The sequence below is a fragment of the Sorex fumeus genome, unplaced genomic scaffold (genome assembly GCF_029834395.1).
Source record: "Sorex fumeus unplaced genomic scaffold, SorFum_2.1 ptg000007l, whole genome shotgun sequence".
Classification (NCBI taxonomy): Eukaryota; Metazoa; Chordata; class Mammalia; order Eulipotyphla; family Soricidae; genus Sorex; species Sorex fumeus.
Window position 1 is genome coordinate 36,376,479 of NW_026606064.1, and position 14,028 is coordinate 36,390,506.

A 14,028-nucleotide genomic window follows, 5' to 3' on the forward strand; every position below is an offset into this window, starting at 1 on the left:
GAAGAACCAGCAGAGGAACCCAGTTGTGCAGGACCCGGGGCATAGATATTCAAGCCTGCTCGGATTGGGACTGGGGCCTCTTCCACCCAGATCCCCCATCTTCCAGTATGTAGGCATTACGTCCACCAACTACCCCCAGCGCCGTGTAATCCCATCAACGGCCAAGACCCAGAGACTATAAAATGCTGCTCCCGCATTTGCGGCCAAGCGACATCTTATTATCTAGTTCTTACTCTGGAGAACCTGGCAGGCTACCAAAAGTATCCTTCCCCCACAGCAGAGTCTGGCAAACTCCCTGTGGCATATTCAATATGCCAAAAGTAACAATGATGGGTCTCATTCTCCTGACCCTGAAAGAGCCTTGAATGTGGCACTTTTTAAAATCTCAGGGCTAAGACGAATGAGATGTTACTGGGGCCTGCTCGAGGCAATCGATGAACAACAGGATGACAGTGATACAGTGACAGTGATGGGGAAGCCTATGTTCTTCTCTTATTCATGTATTTATTTCTATCTCTCACTAATGTCACATCAGAAAAAAAATGCTTTGGCCACAGAAAGAGTACAGCATGTAAGGAGCATGACTTGCATGTGGCTGACCCAGTTTTATCTCTAGCATCTCATGTGGCATCCGAGGCTACCTGAAGTATTTCCTGAGTACAGAATCAAGAACAAGCCTTGAGTCAGCCACATGGCCCAAAATGATGAGCCGGACACATGGTCCAAAATGAAATATATTATCTCTCTACACTCCCTGTTTGAATTTGCATATTTTTCCTTACATGATCCATCATTTGTTACATTTTATTCAATTTTTCTTTTATTTATTTCCTTTTCAGGTCACACCTGGAATTCACAGGGGTTACTCCTGGCTCTGCACTCAGGAATTACTCCTGACGGTGCTCAGGGGACCATATGGGATGCTGGGAATCAAACCCAGGTCGGCCGTGTGTGAGCCAAAAGCACTACCCGCTGTACTATCACTCCAGCCATCAATTTTTCTTTTTAAATGTCAGTATATAGATCACATTTCTTATTACAAATACGATAATTCTGAATTTTCTGCCAGGTCATAAGTCTAGTCTATTTATGTAGCACTGCACTGTAGCACTGTCCTCTCGTTGTTCATCAGTTTGCTCGAGTGGACACCAGTAATGTCTCCATTGTGAGACTGGTTGTTACTGTTTTTGACATATCGAATACATCACAGGGAGCTTGCCAGGCTCTGCCATATCAGCAGGATACTCTCGGTAGCTTGCCGGGTTTTTTCCACAATCTATTTATATGAGATCTCCAAGCCTACTCGGATTGGAGTCGAGCATCCTCCACCCAGATCCTCCAAATTCCAGTAGGCGGGGGTCACACCCACCACCTGGCCCCCTGGCGCCGTTTAATCCCATCAACGGCCAAGACTCAGAGACTATAAAATCCAGCTCCCGGACGCGAACAATGCAGTCTGCCCCCGCGCCTGGCTGTTCCTCGCCGGGGCCCATTGGAAGGGAGCAGGTTGAGCTTTCCTCCCCGCCCCGACCAGGGCTCCGGCAGCCGAAGACCTCCAGGACCAGCCACCACCATGCTGAGACCACTCTCCGCACACCTGAAGGTACTGGCAGAGGGACAAATCCACGCGGGTTCCGGGGCCGAGATCTCTCAGCCTACTCGGATTGGAGTCGAGCATCCTCCACCCAGATCCTCCAAATTCCAGTAGGCGGGGGTCACACCCACCACCTGGCCCCTTGGCGCCGTGTAATCCCATCAGCGGCCAAGACTCAGAGACTATAAAATTCAGCTCCTGGAACCACGCGGCCGCATTCGCGGCTGCGCGACATCTTATCAGGACATCTTTTTATGACATCTTATTATCTCATTCCTACTTTGGACAAACTTGCAGGCTATCGAATGTAGCCTGCCCACAGGGCAGAGTCTGGCAAACTCCCCGTGGCGTACCAAATATGCCAAATACCAGTAACAATGATGGGTCTCATTCTCCTAAAGAGCCTTGAATATAATCTCAGGGTTAGGATGAAAGAGACGTTACTGGGGCCTGCTCGAGGCAATCGATGAATAACAGGATGATGAAATGAAAAATGATATTTATATGAGGGAAAATTAATTCTCTTCAAATTGATGAATAAAAAGAGAACTATACATTAGCTATTCTAATGTGTAAGCAAAACAAAAAAATTTAGATGAGAAACTGAAAGGACTTACTGTTTCTTGGATCAGGATCAGAAAGTTTCCTATACAGGTTTGGATAATTTTCTATTGTAAAACAAAATAAACTATATGAGTCATAACCATGAAACAAACAAAAATATAGAAACAAAAAACATAACATTTTTTAATGTCAGAAAAGTAAAGTGTGGGGTATGGTGCTACCAGCAGGTCACTGATACCTGTGAGGCGAGTACATCAGCAGCCTGATGGTGCCTTCAGGCTTCCTGATCCCCCTCCAAATCAGTACTGTGCCTTTGGTCAGAACCCAACAACTTGGGGCCAAGTTTACCAAGAAATTAAATGGCCAAGAGTTAGGTATGTGGGAGCCACACCCACAAACCTCTTCTGGCTCAGCTATATAAGCTCATTTATTGACCTTATTTCAGAGACCCATAAAGAAATCTCGAAAGAGATCAAAAGCCTCAGTTAATCTCGGAACCATGTATGGATGAATAGATCGAGGTAAATTGGAGGGGGGTTGGTTAGCCTGGGGCCTGCCCAAGCAGAGCTACCTGCAGCCAATTGCTTCCACAATCCAAAATCACCACTATACCCCCGGCCTGATCCACCATCTCAGGACGGACCTCACCAAGATATAATCTGCTGAAAATTCTGGTATGCGGATTTTGTGACTTTGAAATCTTCAGGTTTTTCAGGGTTGGGATGGGCAACCTTCCCTACCTCCCTGTACATCCAGAATCCTTGGCCAGATTCCAAACCCCAAAGCAGCCACCCATTTGAAAAGCTACTCGAGTCTTATCATTTCAAAAAATGCTGTATTTCCTGAAACAACACCATGACCTCTTAGCACCAATACTGAAAACCATAATGCACAAAAGAAAAAAGATAGAGAGAGGAAGAGAGAGAGACAGAGCAAGAAGAAAAGTGCCTCCCATAGAGGGAGGCTGTGGGGGAAGTTGGCAGTAGGGAAACAGGGGACATTGGTGTTGGGAGATTTACAGTGGTGGAGGGATGGGTGCTGGATCATTGTATGAGTGAAAAGCAATTCTGAATAGCTTTGTAATTGTCTATCTCAAAATATACAATTAAATTTTTTTTGAATTTTAAAAAAAAGTAACATGGATTTCATGCCCAATTCAATCAGCTTAATCAATGGCTGAATAAATAGCAGTACTCCTACATTTAAAAAAATTGCAAAAAGAAAGAAAAAGAAAGTGTGCTTTACTTTTTCTGGTGGGTGGAGGTGCAGGCAACAACATTCAGTAGTAATCAGGAATTATTCCTAGTCCTGAACTCAGAACTCACTCCTGACAGGGTTGGGGGACTCTATGAGGATCCATCATTGAAGCTAGGTTTCAATGCAAGTGAAGTGCCCTACCAATGTACTTGATTCTTACACTATACTTAAACAAATTAGCACCAATTAACATTGCTTGGAATGTCAGCCCAACAACCACATGCAGGGAAGTACACCATATTGCATGGGGATGTCTAGATTGAGTGATAGATGCTTCATCAGATCAAATATCCTATCGAGAGACATCTCCAGAGTGGTCAAGTCTTTATACTATCACTTACCACTATCTCACTAGGAGGAAATCACAAGACCTGCTTGGAAAGTTAATAAGATTCCCTCCTGCACCAGGTTCCATTCCTCTAGGAAACAGGCTCTGTTTTTCATGACAGAGGAGCATTCTGAACCACTCCCAATCTCTGAAGTTTCTTCATTTCAACACAAGTCAACTTGTCACTTTTAAGGAAGGATGGAGGAAAGGTATGTTTTATCAACTTTATTTCCAAAGTCACATTTGTGCTATAGATGGCTGGCATACCTAACTGTGAAGAACTGAGTAGAAAAGCAAGACTGTTTGCTTTTATTATAGCTTCTTCCCAATCTACCATCCACCCCATTCAAATTTGCTGTCATGGGAAGAAATATGTTATTTTACTGATTTAGGTTGCATGGTATCTTACATTTAAGTATTTCTTGCTAAAAATGTTTTTGAATTATCTTGTCTTCTGTTTTACTCTTGGAAAATTTACTGTCTTATACACACAGACACAGACACACACACAGCCTAATATAGGATGACAGGAATTTATTCAGGAAAATTTTATCCAAAGGGGAGGTTAAGGTAAATTTGCGTGGAATGATAGTCACAATTTGTTAATAAAATAAGTAGCAAAGAGCTTTGATTTCACTATACTTGAAAGATAAAATCAACATAAGTTAGCAAAACTCAGGGTTATGGCTATACTTCTGGGTTGGGGTTAGCTATGAGTTTAGCTAGAAAGAAGCTATGTCTTGGATATATAATTACAGTTTCTGTTAACTCACAATCACACAGGTAGGTCAGGAAAGTATCACTTAATCACTTAACTTCCCGTTAGTTGTCAATTTGCTCGAGTGGGCGCCAGTAACGTCTCCATTTGTCCCTGTCGCGTGCTAGTGTAGCCCAATGGCATCTGTTCGCTCCGGGAACATGAAGGGCCTCAAACCGATTGTTCATGATCTTGACGAAGAAGTCTGACCATCTGGAAGGTGGGCGGCCATGCGGTCTTTTGACATCCTGTGGAATCCAGTCGGTAACAGCTCTAGTCCAGCGGTCATCTTTAAATCTCATTACGTGACCACCCATCTGATTTTCGACACCTTGGCATATGAGACAGCATCCCTGATTCTTGATCGTCGACGGATGTCAGAACTCCGGATTCTCTCTCTCATTTGAGTGAAACGTGATATTCCAAGCATAGCTCTTTCTATTCTTCTTTGGGAGACCTGAATAGCGTTCTCATCTTGTTTGCGTAGGGCCCAGGTCTCTGAGGCATATGTTAATGCAGGAAGAACAGTGGAATCAAAGAGATGTGCCCGGAGCCGGAGGTTCTTCATCCTCTTAGCTATTCCTTCGATGGTCTTGAAGGCATTCCAAGCCTCTCTCTTCCTCCTGCGCAGCTCGGGTGCCAGGTCATTTGTCATGTTGACCTCTCGACCTAGGTACACATAGCTGTTGCATTTGGAGATGGTAGTTCCATTGAGAGCGAATGGGGCGTCAGGAACAAGGCTGTTTCTCATAAACATTGTCTTCGTAAGATTCAGCTGTAGTCCTACCTTTCCACACTCATGGTCAAAGTCGGCCAGCATTTGTGCCACTTGGCTGATGTGTGGTGTTATTAAAACAATGCCATCAGCAAAGCGGAGGTGGTGTAGTTGACGACCATCTATCTTCACTCCCATTACTTCCCATTCCAGTCGTCGCATGATGTTCTCGAGGGTGGCACTGAAGAGTTTCAGTGAAATGGTATCACCCTGCCACACCCCACTCTTGACATCAACGATCACTTCTTTGTAGAATGGTGAGATCCTGGTAGTGAATCTGCAATACAGCTCACGGAGGATCCTGATGTATTGGGCTTGAATGCCCTGATTGGCTAGGGCTTCAATGACCGCTTCCGTCTCAACAGAATCAAAGGCCTTCTTTAAATCAATGAACGTTAAACAGAGCGGCATCTTGAACTCCCGAGAAACCTCAATGAGCTTGGTTATCATGTGGATATGGTCGATGGTGCTTATCCTTTGCGGAACCCGGCTTGCTCGCATGGTTGTCCTTCATCTAGTGTTCTGCCAATCCTATAAATAGGATGACTCGAGTGAACAACTTGTAGATGACAGACAATAGGCAGATCGGGCGATAGTTGCCAATGTCATGGATGTCTCCCTTCTTGAACAGTAGTATGGTCCTGCTGGTTTTCCATTGGGATGGAACCTTGCATTCAGACAGGTAGTGAGTGAAGAGCCAAGCCAGAGTATTGATGAGTACTGACGGCAGGTTCTTCAGGTGTTCAGGTCTGACCTTGTCTGGGCCGGGTGCTGTTTGTTTCTTTACCCACGAAATGGCATGTTGGATTTCGGAAGGGAGAACGTTGGGAACGACATATCCATCCTGTGGAATTTGGTATGTCTGCAAGTGGACATGGCTATCGAAGAGATTTGAGTAGAAGTCATGGATTATCTTCTCCATTGTCGTTCTGGAGGATGTGATGGATCCATCAGGACATCGGAGGGCAGTCATCTTGGTCTTATAGTTGGCGAAGGACAGGCGGGCATTACGAATACTTTTCCCGGCTTCTGCCACATCTACCAGTACTTCTGCTCTTCTCTCTTTGAGGTCTTCCTTGATCGCATCTCTGCACTGCTTTGCGAGCTCAGACGTTAGCTTGCGGTTGCCTGAGGCATGCGCCAAACCACGCAGGCTAATTAGCTCAAGAGTTTTTGAAGATAGGCGATTTTTTGTGGCTATCTCTCTCTTGGCGTTCCTTGCACATTCATGTAGGTGCTGACCCAGTTGATCATATTCCTCGTCAATGTTGTCAGCAATGGCATCTTCCCATGTTGCCGCAATAGTACCAAAGAGTTCCCAGTTAGTGGTCATTCTGGGAGTTCTCTTTTTGAACTTTGCAGCCCTTTCTCCTCGCTCTGTGAAGTAGAATTTTGCACGAAGGAGACGGTGGTCCGATCCCGTTCGAAATTTTGGGACAACAGCAACATCAGTCAGGCAAAACTGTCTATTGAATATGATGTGGTCTATTTTGTTGTGGAATCGTCCACCGGGAAACTCCCATGTCCATCGTTTAGATTCTGCCTTCTGGAACTGTGAGTTACCATGAATGGTCTTGGTCGACATGATGAACTCAGACAGTCTCTCACCCTGTTCGTTCCATTCTAGGCCATGGGTCCCGATGTGAAGTTCTTCAGCTGATCTTCTTGGTCCTATCTTGGCATTAAAATCACCCACAATGATCTTGTAGAAGGTGTGGTCTTCTTTATAGAACTTCTCTAGCTCCATGTAGAACTTCTCGATTTCTCTTTCATCATAATGAGATGTTGGTGCGTAGACAACGAAGATAGAAACTGCAGACAGTGAGTCACATCTATTCAAATGTAAATGTCCGATTTGGGTTGTTAGGCATTAGAATGAATCAATGCTCTTGGCCAAGTTTGTGTTGACAAGGACACCGACGCCTCCAACAGCTCTTTTATCGCATGTTCCGAGGAACAATTCTTCTCCAGTGTCGAAAACGGCATGGTGAGATTCGTGCCTTCTTGTCTCGGTCAGACCAATGATGTTGTACTTGATCATTCGGGCTTGTACCATCAGGTCCTCGATGGATGCATCTGATGCTAGTGTACGTGCATTGAAAGTACAGACGATCATTTTTGTCTTCCTTTGTTGTGGCAGCCTAGGTCAGCCTTGAGATTTTGTCGGCCTCTCCTTTCTCATCCTTCTCAGTGCTGCTATGTCGGTGAAGCCTTCAGGGTCAGGTGAATGAGACCAGTTGTACAGTAACTACAGTAACTACAGCAAAGTATAAAAACTCTAAATTGCTGTCCTCCTATTTCCACTATCCTGCCAGTGTGTTCATTTTCCAGGAGGTACCGGAGAGGTAATGAGTATCCACACATGAAACACAGAGATTCCTCTTCTGGATGAACAATAGACATAGGATATACCTAAATCAAATGGAATTTGATTACAAGTGCAGAAGATTACATATTTTTAATTGCTTTCAGTCATACTCAGTCTTCCTCAAAGCTTATTCTGAGTTCTATATTCAGGGATCACTCCTTCAGTACTCATCAGCTACATGTGGTGTCAGGATCTGAACTTGAGTTCTCCTAGTAGAAGGAAAGTGCATTAACTCCTGATACTATCTCTGAAGTACAGAAGATTATGTTTTTCAGCATCTCACATATGTTTCCCTTTTTATTGTCATATATCCAGTTACATTCTTTCTTTGAGATGACTGATTATAAATGCAGATAATATAATTTTATTTTAAAATATGGAGGCACATAGTTATTGGTAAGTGTGCATGATTTTTATTTTAAGTGTAGAATAAAGAATTACATTATAACTGTAATTTTAATTTGCCAGGGGTATATGGGAGTTTCAGTCACATTTTTACATATTCATGTTACTCTCTGTAACAAAAAATGTAAATTCAATTTGAATGATTTTTTGGTAAAATTCATCCTCCACTCCATGGAAGGAAAAACAAAGTGTAACGAGTAAATGTAGGTTCTCACTTCTGCTAGCCTAAGAGCAGATACCCCAGCATGACAGAGCGCAATTCTTGGTCCCTTCCAGAAGTCTTGGTGGTATCTTGACTGTACCTAGGGATCATTGGGAGTGCTGCTTGGGGAATCATAAGTCATGTTGTGGGATCAAACTGGGGTCAACTGCATTTGGAGCAAATTTAACTCCTGTACTGTCTGTCTAGTCCCTTATTTTTAGCTTTAATGCAATATAAATAAACACTGTCCTCCTGTTGTTCATCGATTTACTCGAGCGGGCCCAGTAACGTCTCCACTGTGAGGCTGCTTGTTACTGTGTTTGGCATATTGAATACTCTCGGTAGCTTGCCAGGCTCTCTGAGAGGGGTGGAGGAATCGAACCCAGATCAGCCAGGCTGGCTGCGTGCAAGGCAAATGCCCTACTGCTGTGCTATCCCTCCAGCTTTAATGCAATAAAACACTAAAATTAGATTCATGACCTAAGTTACAAGATATCATGTTCCTTTGCTGTTATACTCCCCATACCAAAATCTGTGAACTCATGCTGCTTTCAACATCCACCCCATGGGAAGGAGAGGTAGAGTACAAAGAGTGAGTGTCTCACTTCTGCTCACCTATAAACAGACATTCCATCATGACAGAGCCCAATTCTTGATACTTTACTAGACCCAACGAACACTACTCCAAAAAACAGAATAATCATTTTCGAGAAGAGTAGAAAGGATATAACAGGGAACTATAATCTCTACAACCCTTAGTTCTACCTCTTACACAGTTTCATTCAGAGATATTTCAGGGGAGCTACTCCCATTATAAATGATGAGGCAGAAAACAGGGAGAATTCCTCAGGCAGTGTTCTAGGACTAAGGTCAATTATAGCTCTCTTCTCTCCAGACTCAGATTTCACAAGTTCTTTCATTATATTTAAGACGTATGTTCTTTCTGAATTGAGAATGTTACAATGACAGTCTGTACAGGTCAATAGGTAGATAGGTAGGTTATGATAGCTAACATGAAAAACAACAGAAACAAACCAGATTTGGGGGATTGTATAGTTTTGAGTTTACCATGAGACTAAACAGACACCCGTTGATCATGACTACCTTTACTGTTCAATGCCATAAATAAAAAGGACAGGTGCCCTGACAGAGAACAACATGCTTGAGGTTCCACACCACCCCCTCACAGGTCACTATGCATGGCAGAACCAAGAGATGCTTGATGGCTGATTCAGTGCTTGACTCTCAGCTCTGAAAGAATGAGACCTCTTTGAATGGGTACGCCTCAGACCACATAAATCTTTCCCATATGAAGGAATGATTCTTTTCTTAGCAGCAAAGTGCACATGCCTTTGATTGTTTTCCTCAAGAGGCTTCTGGTAACACCCAGTTTTCTCCTTATTTGTTTACTTCTTTTCACTCTGTCTCCTAAAACATGAGTTTTATGGTCAAATCTATTTTCCTCCTTAATACTTTGCTTTCATTTCTTTACCTTCTAAACTTGCTTTATCTAGCCTAAGTGAAGTCCTAAATTGTTATATTCTTCATGGGACTGGAATGAGTATTACTGGCTTCTTTCTATCCCTTCTCCTCAAACAGGTTTTGTTTTACTCTGCAGTCTTGGTTAAGTAAAGCACCTGACTCAGACCTGTTGATTCATAGCAGCACCATGCCTATTGTTTGCATGAAACATGGTACTGACTGCTCAACCACTTTGTGCTTCAGTTGCCATTTCTCTATAAAGAGATGATAATAGGTACTTAACTACTAACATTTAAAGCCATTCAAAACTAAAAATGTAAAAAAGAATGGCTCGATGAACAAAGGGAGGACAGTGCTACAGTGCTATGCTTATTCAGATGACTATCCCACTTGATGTATATTTTACATTTGATCTTTATTTTATTTTAAGCTTCTACCTCACTCATTCTTTATCAACAAATTGATAAAGTATCAAATCTTTATCAATTTGTTGATAAAGAATGGCAGTTTTTTTTTAATAAGAATTCTTTTTTGTGTTTTTTCTTTCCTTTTTTGTTTGAATCATAATGTCACTGTGAGATGCAGTTACAAAGCTTTCATGATTGAGTTTTAGTCATACAATGTTCCAACACCTATCAAGAATTCTTAATACATAGTTCATTATTGATTCATTGATAAACCACTCAATGTGTCCCTCACAAGTGTTAGGCACTTGGAAAAGACTAATGAATATGAGAAAGAGCTTGCTATTTTCAGAAAGCTGACACTTGGACCCTAAAAGACCAGGTATTTCAGGGTCATATTTCCTCAAACCTTCAATTCTGGTGTTTGCCTTGTCTGTGGATGGGTCATTCTCAGTCACAGAGATGCTACATACTTCATCTAGGGATACAGACTTCATGACTCTGAGAATAAATCTCAGGCCCAGAACAGAAGACAAGCTGGACTCAAGAGTCCTGTTGCTGTCTCTCACAACTTTCCCTGAACTCTCTCCTTGGGACATTGTGGGATCTTTCCTAGAAGGTGAGCGGGAATGTGACCTAGGAGGTTAGTGGAAAATTGGGGCCTTAGACTATTTTATGCTTGTGATTCAGTTGAGAAATCAGAAGAATCAGTCTGAATCCAAATATGGGACTCCAAAGTTCTCTAGCCTTCTTGAACTAACTTAATCCCTACTAGCCTGCTTCTCTCCCCTGTAAATCAAGGAGCATTGTGGCTAGGAGAATCAGTAATCATCCGCTAAAAGTTCTCCTGTCTCATTTGTGTTCCCAGGAACACCAACGGAGACTGAGCAACAATACAGCTGTCCCAGTCCAAGTAGAAGTCATGGATAATCTTCTCCATTGCCCTTCTGGAAGATGTGATAGATCCATCAGGATGTCGGAGGGCAGTCTTCTTGGTCTTGTAGTTGGCAAAGGACAGGAGGGCGTTGAGAATGCTTTTCTTGGCTTCTGCAGCATTGACCAGCACTGCTGCTCTTCTCTCTTTGAGGTATTCCTTCATTGCTTTTCTGCACTGCTTTGTGAGCTCAGATGTTCCCATGTGTTTGCCTAAGGCTTGCACCAAGCCACTTTGGCAAATGAGCTCAAGTGGTCAAAACCAGGCGTCTTTTTGTGGCTATCTCTCTCTCGGAGTTCCTCACAAAATCATGGAGGTGCTGAACGAGTCAATCTTATTCCTCGTCAATGTTTTCAACAATGGCTTCATCTCATGTTGCTGCAATAGTGCCACAGAGCTCCCAGTTGGTGGTCGTCTGGGAGCTCTCTTCTTAAACTTTGCAGCCCTTTCTCCCTTCTCTGTGAAGTAGAATTTTGCTTGAAGAAGACGGTGGTCGAATCCCATTTGGAATTTTTGAACAACAGCGATATTGGTCAGGAAAGACCATTGATTGAATATGATATGGTCAGTTTCTTTGTGGAACCTTCCACCAGGAGACTCCCATGTCCAACGTTTAGATTCGGCCTTCTGGAACTGTGAGTTAGCATGGGTGGTCTTGGTCGACATGATGAACTCAGACAGTCTCTCACCCTGTTCTTTCTATTCTAGGCCATGGGTCCTGATGTGGAGTTCTTCAGCTGATCTCTGTCCTATCTTGGCATTAAAATCACTGACAATGATCTTGTAGAAGATGTGGTCTTCTTTATAGAACTTCTCCAGATCCATGTAGAACTTCTCAATTTCTCCTTCATCATAATTGAGTTGTGTAGACAACGAAGATAGAAACTGCCGGCAGTGAGCCACATCTATTCAAGTGTAATCATCTGATTCATGTTGTTAGGCATTTGAATGAATCAATGCACATGGCCAAGTTTGTGTTGATAAGGACACAGACACCACTGACACCTCTTTTGTCACATGTTCCAAGAAATAGTTCTTCTCCAGTGTTGAAAACAGCATGATGTGATTGATGCCTCTCATCTCGGTCAGACCAATGATGTCATACTTGATCTTTTGTGTTTGTACCATCAGGTCCTCAATGGATACATCTGATGCCAGCGTACGTGCATTCAAAGTACAGACAGTCATTTTTGGCCTTTGTTTTGGCAGCTTCGTTCAGTCTTGAGATTTTATCAGCCTCTCCTTCCTCATCCTTCTTAACTCTGCTGTGTTGGGGGCTCTTTCAGGGTCAGGGAATGATACCCATTTCATTTACTGGTTTGGGCATATTGAATATGCCACCGATAGCTTGCCAGGCTCTCTAAGAGGGATAGAGGCTTTTAGGGCAGCCTCTAATCGTCCTTGCAGGTGTTCCCATGGTTCAACCATATTTTAACCCTATCAGATATGGTGTGGTAATCTTGGAAGATGGGTATTAAGCATCTTATGATGTGTCTGGAAAACATCCTGGAGCGTGGTGGTGAGTAGTGGAGGTAATGGAGGTAGTGGAGGTCTGCAGATGAGGTATTTATCTGGTACCGGTAGGGTGGGTCTTCTGTGTGTAATCCCTGGGTCGCTGGAGGTTGGTGGAAGCAGACAGGGCAGGGTAGGGTGGATCTTCTGGGTTTGATCCCTTGGTTGCCGGAGATTGGTGGTAGTAGATAGAGGATCTCTCTTCTTGGGTCCGTTGAGCCTGGAGTTCAAGGACACAGAGTTCTGCTTACCTGGTTCTATGGGGCTTCACTCATGCGTGAGTCTTGGCCCCAGCATCTGGAAAGTATCCTAGAGCATGGCGGTGGCTGGGTAGTGGAGGTAGTGGAATTTATGCATTTATGCATTCATAATACACCCTGCATTTATTCAGAACCATTTTATAAATTCTTTTATGTTCAATATAAATGAAAATATTCATTTTCAATATAAATAAAAATAATCACGGCAGAGCCTGGCAAGCTGCTTATGACATATTTGACATGCCCAAAACAGTAACAATAACGGGTATCATTCCCCTGACCCTGAGGAGCCTCCAATACAGCAGCATCGGGAAGGACGAATGAGGAGAAGCTACTAAAATCTCAGGGTTGGAGGGGTGTGATGCAGTCTCCTGGGTGCACCCGGTGAGAGGCAGCAGTGACAGGAGCAGTGATGGACAGGTCCGGAGAGCAGGGGGGGGGGGGGGGGAGGCCAGGGACAGAGGCTGGAGCTGGTCTAGAGCAGATGCCACAAGATGCGTCCACCAAGAAACAAGGAAATGAGCAAATGTCTCAAACACATCAGCAATGAGTTGGACAGTAACATGGAGCTACAGAGTATGATTGCAGCCATGGACACAGACTCTCCCATTGAAGTCTTTTTCAGGGTGGCCGCAGAGATGTTTTCTGATGGCAACTTCAACTGGGGCTGGGTTGTCGTCTTTTTCTACTTTGCCTGCAAACTGGTGCTTAAGGCCCTGTGCACCAAAGTACCAGATCTGATGAGAACCATCATGAACTGGACACTGGACTTTCTGCGGGAGCGGCTGCTGGGCTGGATCCAGGACCAGGGTGGTTGGGATGGGCTCTTTTCCTACTTCAGGACCCCCATGTGGCAGACGGTGACGGTCTTTGTGGCGGGCCTGCTCACTGCCTCACTCACCATCTGGAAGAAAACGGGCTGATACCGGCGACCCCTTGGACTGGTCTTTTCTGCACAAGTTACGGCATTTTTAGGGGAGGGGGCAATTGAACTTGGATCTACCTCATGTGAGGAAAGTATCTTAATACCTATACTGTCCCTCTGTCCAAAAAAATTTTGTATTCTTTATTATGTTAACATATATGTTTGAATTACATGTTTTATTGTCATATCCCAGTTGCAATAATTTCCTTGAAATGGCTTATTTGTAATACTGTAGTGACAATATGATGTTTAACCTTTAAA

The 14,028-nt window shown here is 43.6% G+C and overlaps 1 pseudogene; it reads left to right on the top strand.

Annotated features, from left to right (window-relative positions):
- Positions 1-13,254: 13,254 nt before the first annotated feature.
- On the top strand, positions 13,255-13,765 carry LOC130045387 (apoptosis regulator BAX-like; annotated as a pseudogene).
- Positions 13,766-14,028: the final 263 nt, after the last annotated feature.